Below are 8,233 nucleotides of genomic sequence, written 5' to 3'. Positions count from 1 at the left end.
AAGAAAAATAAATATATCCAGGGATTCCTATACTCAAGTCTGACACAGTGAGGTTGGTTGTATATTTAGACAGAGTAGTGTTGAGAATGCGCACTAGGTCATAAACTAAAACAGGTATGAAATAAAGTTGGAAAAAAACAAAAGACAAATTGAAAGATATAAATCTTATTTGCATCCTGAGAGGAACTACAGAGACAGATTTTGATCAGTGAACATACCCTCAGGAAATACTTCTCTCCACTGCAAGTGCCATAACAAATACTGTCTTCAGAAGAGTTTGAAATCGTTCCTACATTGATTTGAAATAACTAAAACTCAAAATGGTGGTTGAAAATAAAAGTATATTTTAAACTTAAAATGATTCTTTGAGTGAAGGGGGTCAAAAGGTACAAACTTCCATTTATAAAATAAATGTCATGGAGATGTAATGTACAACATTATGATTATAGTTAATAGTACTGTATTGCATATCTGAAGGTTGCTAAGAGAGTAAATCTTTGTGCGGGTGTATGAATAAACACTTTATTGTTTTTCTACAAAATTATTTTTAATTTAATTTAAAATTCCATTGTAGTTAACATTCAGTGTTATATTCGTTTCATGTATACAGTATAGTGATTCAATAATTCCATCCATCACCCGATGCTCATCACGACAAGTGCACTCCTTAATCCCCATCACTTATTTCCCCCATCTCCCCCCTTCCCTCCCTTCTGGTAACCATCAGTTTGTTAAGAGAGTAACTCTTGAAAGTTCTTATCACAAGAAAAAAAAAGGTTCTTTGGGATGACATAATCCAAAGGAACACATTATATCTGGATTAAAATTTGTTCAATCTTTCCCATTTCCCAATGTTGAAGATTAATATATTTTCAACTTATAAAATAGCCTTTCATTTAATTTGAGTGAAAAGGTGCTGGTTAGGAAATTTTCCAGTCTGCAACCAGCAGCATTTCCTAAGAGTACAAACTCAGCAGCAATGCATAATGATGCCGTACCTTGACTTATCCAGGAAGTGGTGTGCGCACATTGGCACTTCTGTGTACCTCATGCCATATACCAGCTTTTTGTTTGAAAGATGATATCCACGATTGGTAAGTATCTCTTGAAGTGAATAAGCTCCAGGTTTGCTTAAAGGATACAAACTTCAGCTGTGCCAAATATGTGAGTGTAGGCTGCAAATCTGAGCCAAAAATGAGCTGAGAAATTGAGAGGATGTGATTTACGGCTTCTGTTCGAAAGAAGTTGATACCAAATAATTTGCTCGTCCTAATAGGGTTTTAATAGATTCTTTCCCATGACACTTACTGCAAACTAGAACATTAAGCATAACAGAAGCCTTATTATGACTATGGATTTAGTAATGTGACAAACAAATCACCTTGGTTATAAAACCTGAGATTGCTTCATTTGGTTTTGCAGCATATGGAATTCTTCCTAGCAAACCATTACACATGTAGCATGCCTTTCTAATTAAAACCAATGATTCCCTTTGTCACCATTTATCCCATTGGTTCTGGGTAGAGAAATCTTCACAGCATCATATGTAAAGGCCAAATACCATAGTCTGAAGTGTGACTCCTCCACGACCTCTCCTGGCCCTGCCACCCGTCAGGCTCTTATAAGAACCGTGGAGATAAACAGTCTTCATGCTCTTCCCTGAATGAGACTTCTACCTTCCTGCCTCTGTAGTTTATGAAACGCTGCCTGGAAATCCTTGCAATTCTTTTAGAACCAGCTCATATGTTCCACGCCTTTTGGAAACTTTATGTGGTCTACATAATTATGTTTCCCAATCTCAAAACACCAATCTTCTGTCATAAGGACTCTGGTTTTTGGAGTCACAGAAGTAGCATATTAAATGCTCTGAGAAGTCATACAGTAAACACATCTGTTAATTTTTGTTCAGCTCGGCAGGTCCTAAACTTATTTGATCATGGAATTCTCTCCCACCCCAAACCACATTCATTAATATCCCAGAGAGCACACTTTGAGAAACGTCTCCCTGCTATACTGCGTTCCCTCTTCTTACACCCTTATTTATTCATTCATTCAGCCAATATGGTTAAACACAAATGGGCCAAACAGGTAATCAGTGTTGTCCTTTTAAGAAAGATTAATAGGTAGCATGTGAAGATGAATAGTCAAAAGAGGAAATCTACGTATTCAGCGTCTCCTATATGCAGCACATGCTCAAAACACTTGTACACATTTTCTCATTTAATCCCCATGACAGAGTATATTAAGTACATTTTACAAATGAAGAATCTGAGAAGTGATTCCTAACATTCTGAGAGTTAAACATATATCTGTATGACTGGGAGAAACCAAAGGTCTTTCTGTGATAGGGTAAGAGGTTATAGTATTACTTAGCCATCAAAAAGAATAAAATCTTGCCATTTGCAGCAACATGGATGGAGCTAGAGTGAAATGCTAAGTGAAATAAGGCAGAGAAAGACAAACACCATGATTTCACTCATATGTGGAATTTATCATATGTGGAATTTAAGAAACAAAACAGATGAACATATGGGAAAGGGGAAAAAGAGAGAGAGAGAAACAAGCCATGAGACTCTTAGAGAACAAACTGAGGGTTGATGGAGGGAGGTGGATGGGGGATGGGCTAGATGGGTGATGGGTATTAAGGAGGGCACTTGTTGGGATGAGCACTGGGTGTTGTATGTAAGTGATGAATCACTTGATTCTATTCCTGAAACCAGTACTACACTGCGTGATAGCCAACTTAAATTTAAGTTAAAAAAAGAAGGAAATATTGAGTTACTGCACAAAGACAATGGCCACACAATTGAAATTTATACTTAGAACACAAAGCCAATGCTTATTACCTGTTGGTTTGATCTTTTAAGTAATAAAGGAAATGGAGGTTATTTGAGGTTGACATCAGAAAGGATAAGTTTTACAATTTTTATAAATATACCTGTGTAGCCAACACACAATCATGTTATACTTAGCATATCTGCTTTTAGACTCAGCCATGTGTTTGTTGTTATTTATTGTGGAGTGGTATTCCATTGTGTGAAAATACCACAGTTTGTTACTAATTCAATGTTTTATAGACATTTGGGTTATCGTCAGTGTGGCTATTATGACTAAAGCTGCTATGAACATCTTAATACAAGTTTTTGAACATATGTTTTCATTTATCTTGGGTAAATACTAAGGAGGGGATTTCTGGGTATGTTAAGTATGTGTTTAACTTTATAAAACACTGAGAGACTATTTTTAAAAGTGGTTGTATTTTTTATTTTTTTAACATTGTTTTTTTTGAAAGAGAGACAGAGCATGAGTGGGGACAGAGAGAGAGAGAGAGAGTGGGAGACACAGAATCTGAAGCAGGCTCCAGGCTCCAAGCTGTCAGCACAGAGCCTGACGCGGGGCTTGAACTCATGAACGGTGAGATCATGACCTGAGCCGAAGTCAGACGCTTAACCGACTGAGCCACCCAGGCGCCCCAAAAGTGGTTGTACTTTTAAAAATCACCACCAGCAATGCATGGAAATTCTAGTTGCTCTATATCTTGGTCAACATTCAGTATTACTGATAGTCTTCTATTGGGTGTGTAGTGATAGCACATTGTGGTTTTAATTTGCCTTTCTCTAATCACTAATGATGTTGATCATTGTTTCATGTGCTTATTTCCCATCTGTACACCTTCTCTGGTAGAATTATCTTCTCAAATATTTTGCTCACTTAAAAACTGGGTTGTCTCATTATTGAGTTGTCTAGTTCTTTATATATTCAAAACTTATATACATATATTTTTAAGTTTTGTTGAGGTATAATTCACATACCATAAAGATACCCATTTAAAGTATACAATTCCATAATTTTTAGTATATTCATAGACTTGTGTAAATATCATCACAATCTAATTTAGAACACTTTCATTATCCCAAAAAGAAACCCACACCCACTAGCAGTCACTACCCAATCTCTCCGCACTCCCAAGCCTAGACAACCACTAATTTATTTGCCTATTTTGGACATTTCATATAGTGGAATAACAGAAGATGTAGTTTTTTTGTAACTAGCTTCTTTCATTCGCATGAAGTTTTCAAGGTGCATCCATGTTGTAGCACGCATCAATACTTCACTCCTTTTATTGTCAAGTAATATTTTGTTGTATGGACACACCATGAATTTATCTATTCATCAGTTGATTGACAATAGGGCTGTTTCCAGTTTTTAGCTATTATAAATAATGCTGCTATGAACAATGTATACAGGTTTTTGTGTTGGATGTATGTTTTCATTTCTCTTGAGTATAAAGATACATATTTGCAAATATTTTTTCCCAGTAAGGTTTTCCATTTTGATTTTCTTAAGAGTATCTTTTGGAGAGCAAAAGTTTAAAATTTTTATGAAGTTCAGTTTGTCAATCCTTTTCTTTATGATTTGTTCATCCTTTTTGTATCTTATCTAGGAAATTTTTTCTTAACCCAAGGTCACAAAGAATTTTTCTTCAAGATTTACAACTTAAGCTCTCATATTTATGTCTATATTCCATTTGGAAACAATTTCTGTGTATGGTAGGAGATGAAGATCAAGTCCATTTACCAGCACTACATTTTGAAAAGATGGGTTATCTTGGCATCTTTGGCAACAACCAATTAACTGTAAATGTGTGGATGTTTTCTCAACTCTTAATCCTGTTTTCCTGATAGTCTATTCTCATGCCAATACAACTCTGCATTGACTACTATAGCTTTATAGTTACTCTAGAAATCAGATAGTATAAATCCTCCAACTTTATTCCGTTTCAAAATCGTTTTGCCTACTTGAAGTCTTTTGCATGTCAATTTCTACAATTATGTGGATAGGGCTTTTACTAAAATCGTACTGATGAGATAAATTTGGGGAGGACTGACAGCATAATGATATTGCAGTTTCCTGATTCATAAATAAGGAATTTTTTTTTGCATCTTCATTTTCTTTGCATCTTTTCTTTCAGGATTGTTTTATAGTTTTCAGGGCACAGGTTTTGCTTTTTTTGTGTGTGAATTCTGTTAAATTATCCCTAAATATTTCATTTTTTGATGATACTGTTTTTTAAATTTAAATTTCCATTTTTATCATTATTATGTAGAATATTATTGAGTTTTGTATAACGAGCTTATATCCTATAACCTTGCTTTCATCTTCTCTAGTTGTGTTGTAAATTCTTTGTTTTCCACATAGACAACCAAGCTGTCTGCAAACACAGTTTTACACTTGTTCCCACCTGTGTTGTGTGCCTTTCATTTCTTTTTCTTGTCACGTTGCACTGGGTGTGATCTCCGGGGCAATGTTTAATAAAAGCATGAAGAAGACATTCTTGCCTTGTTCATAATTTTAAGAGAAAGCATTTTTTATAATTGAGTATGACATTAACTATAGGTTTTTTTGTAAGAGACTTTCATCAGGTTTAGGGAATTGCCTTCTGTTCCTAGATTGCTGAGAATTTTTATGACTTGGTGTTGAACTTTGTCAGATGCTTCTATACCTATGAAGATGATTATATGGGCTTTCCTTTTGCTCTGTGAAGATGATGAATTACATTAATTGAATTTTGAATTCAATTCAATCAACCTTGCAATTCTGGGATAAATCCCACTTGGTCATGATTTATTTTCCTATTGATACACTGTTCAAATTGATTTCCTAGTATTTTGTTAGAGATTGCTGCATCTATATTCATGAGAGATGTTGGTATGCAGTTTTTGTGTCTTGTAATTTCTTGGTTTTGGCATCAGGTATATGCTGGCTTCACAGACTAGGTGGGGAGTGTCTTCTTTCTCTCTCTCTCTCTTTTTTTTTTCCTGGATGGGTTTATGTAGAACTGGTACAATATCGTTTTTCGATGTTCAGTAGAATTCACCAGTGAAGCCATCTGGACCCGGAGTCTTGTTTGTGAGCAGATTTTTAACTAGAAATTTAACTTCTTCGACCTTGGACTGTTCAGGCTATTTCTTCTTTAGTGAGCTTTAGTATTTTTGATCTTTCCAGACATGTGTCATTTTCATCATAGTTGTCAAACTCATTGGGATAAAGTTCGTATTTCCTTTTTATCCTTTTACTCTATAGGATCTGCAAGATTATTTTCTCTCTCATTCTTGATATAATTTTGTCTTCTTTTTTTCTTTGATCTGGCTAGAAGTTTATCAATTTTATTAATCCTTTCAAAGAATCTGATTCTGATTTCACGGATTTATTTTCTTTTTCATTGATTCATTATTTTTCTGCTTCCTATGCCATTTATTTATATCTTTATGCCTCCTTTCTGCTTGGCTTGGGTTTAATTTTATTCATTTCCTAGTTCTTAAGGTAGTTAGATACTTAAGTCCTCTATTCTTTTTAAATATAAGCATTTAATGCTATATGTTTTCTTATAGGTACTGCTTTGCTGCACACTACAAGTTTTGATAAAGTGCATTTTCATTTTTATTTAGTTCATCTTATTTTATAATTGTTAGTTTCTTTTTTTTTTTTTGCTGAGGGGTTACTTGGAAAAGTGTGGTCTGATTTCCAATAATTTGGGGGGATTTTCCAGACATATTTCTGTTACAGATTCCTGGTTTAATTTTTTTGTAATCCAAGGAAACATTTTATTTGCAATTCTTTTGAATTGAGAGTTGGTTTATGGCCCATATTATGGCTTCTCTTTATGAATATCCCATGTGCCGTTGGGGGAAAATGTGTGCTCTGCTGTTGAATGGAATGTATTTATCCATGAGAGGAGGGGAGCTTCTGCTGTCTCGTAAGGTTCAAAGTCCATATTGTGATTGTCCTAATGTGCCCTCCCTTTGATCTTAAGAGGAGAAATCTAAGTTTACAATTTCATGTTCTCAAGGCTAATTTTAAGTTTGCACACAGATTTGAAAAATCTCATGCCCCTCCTTTTCTTTTTCATCATGTTTTGAAATGTATATTGGTCTTGCTGACATTTTCTTCTCACAATTTTTAAGGCCAGGTTTGAGTTTAAATGTAGTGTGAGCTATTCTTACACAAGATATGACACAGGCTTGTTAAGAACATGGATTTAGAGTCAGATAGGCCTGTGTTTAAATCCTTATTCTGCTACTTAATACATACATATATGTATGTGTGTGTGTGTGTGTGTGTGTGTGTGTGTTTCATGGGCACATGATTTTTATGTGTATTTTGTAAAAATTAATTTTGATAGTGAAGCACCTGTGCATGGCACAAGTAAACAACATATGGCCCTATTGTTATGTGGTTTGAGAAAATAGTGGGAAGTGTTCACATGTTAATAATGCCTAGATTCCTCTGTTAGCCATTTATCAGTATGCACCAAGCACCGCCTTCTTTGAGCTTCTTATTACAGTGATTGCAGTACAAATGCCTCCTAAGAAGGGCTATTTCTTAATCCTATCTGGTCAATTTGTTTATCGGATAGCTGTTTTTAGTGACAAGAAATGAAGCATCATGTTAATGAGTACTTAGGAATGCGGGGCCCTGAAAAGAGAAGTGGGTCCTAAAATAGAGTCTCCTCAGATTGGTCATGTCACCCATGCTGGAAGCAGTCATATCCATAGGCCTTGAATGCTTATGTCATGTACCACGAAGGTAAGCATCAGAAAGACACCTAGAAATGAACTCAAATCAGAACAGGTCAGGCAACAGAAAAAGAAGGTATAATTTACTGTTTGTTTATGATGCCAAATGTTTAATAGGACCTGAGTAAGAAAAATACTAAATTTCTGGACTTAATATACATGTTCTTAGATTAGAAGCAAAAGAGTAGTAAAGACATAGCCGAACTCTGTTAACATGCAAATTGTATTTTCACTCAACAGAATTTGTTGTACCTATTAGTGCCAGGCACTCTGCTAGGCATTGGGGATGTGAGAGTGACTCTGGCAGATGCGGTTCCTCTTCCTAGTGGGGAAGGAATATAAATAACCACGAGAGCTATGGCAAGAAAGGTACAAGGGACGAGGAGTGTACAGAGGAAAGGCATCTAAACCCAGGCTTCCCTGCAGTGACCGGAGGGTGAGATGTCATGGGATCAACAGTGGGGGTGGTGCTGGTTAAGGGTTTCAGGAAGAGGGAGCAACCTCTGAGGAAGCCTTTAGTTGCCAACTCTGACCTTCCCAGAAACACTTAGCCAAAGGGAAACCCATGATTTAGTGGTGAGTGTCTAAAACATTTAGTTTCTTACCCAGATTCAGCCCAAGGTAAATCAAGTGCAGGATGACAGTGTAATACCCCA

The sequence above is a fragment of the Leopardus geoffroyi genome, chromosome B4 (genome assembly GCF_018350155.1).
Source record: "Leopardus geoffroyi isolate Oge1 chromosome B4, O.geoffroyi_Oge1_pat1.0, whole genome shotgun sequence".
Taxonomy (NCBI): domain Eukaryota; kingdom Metazoa; phylum Chordata; class Mammalia; order Carnivora; family Felidae; genus Leopardus; species Leopardus geoffroyi.
The sequence above is the reverse complement of the archived record's forward strand: the minus strand, read 5'-3'. Positions refer to the sequence as shown.